Genomic DNA, 712 nt, shown 5'->3' with positions numbered 1-712 from the left:
GTTGTGACGCTGCCCGCCATAGAGGCGCCGCTCACCCCTTATGCTTCACCAATGAGGTAATGGAGCAATGAATATCGAATCATACGATGGAACAACAGATCCCGCACTATGGATTGAAGATTTTCTTCTCCATATCCACATGGCCCGCGGTGATGATCTCCATGCCATCAAATATCTTCCACTAAAACTAAAAGGACCAGCACGACACTGGCTAAATAGCCTCCCAGAGAACTCCATTGGCAGCTGGGAAGACTTGGAAGACGCCTTCCGCGATGACTTCCAAGGTACATATGTCCGGCCTCCGGACGCCGATGACCTTAGTCACATCATCCAGCAACCCGGGGAGTCAGCCAGGAAGCTCTGGACTAGGTTCTTAATTAAAAAGAACCAAATTGTCGATTGTCCGGACGCTGAAGCCCTTGCGGCCTTTAAACATAGCGTACGAGATGAGTGGCTCACCCGCCACCTCGGCCAAGAAAAACCGAAATCCATGGTAGCCCTCACCACACTAATGACTCGCTTTTGTGCGGGAGAAGATAGCTGGCTTGCTCGTAGAAGCAATAGCACCAGTGATCCGGGCACTTCCGAAGCCCGGGATGGCAACGACAAGCCATGACGCAATAAACACAAGCGTCGAAACAATAATGAAGGAACGCAAGACACGGCGGTCAATGCCAGATTCAGCGGCTCCAAACCCGGTCAACGGAAGAAG

The sequence above is a fragment of the Aegilops tauschii genome, chromosome 5, assembly GCF_002575655.3.
Source record: "Aegilops tauschii subsp. strangulata cultivar AL8/78 chromosome 5, Aet v6.0, whole genome shotgun sequence".
NCBI lineage: Eukaryota > Viridiplantae > Streptophyta > Magnoliopsida > Poales > Poaceae > Aegilops > Aegilops tauschii.
Note: the sequence above shows the minus strand (reverse complement) of the source record.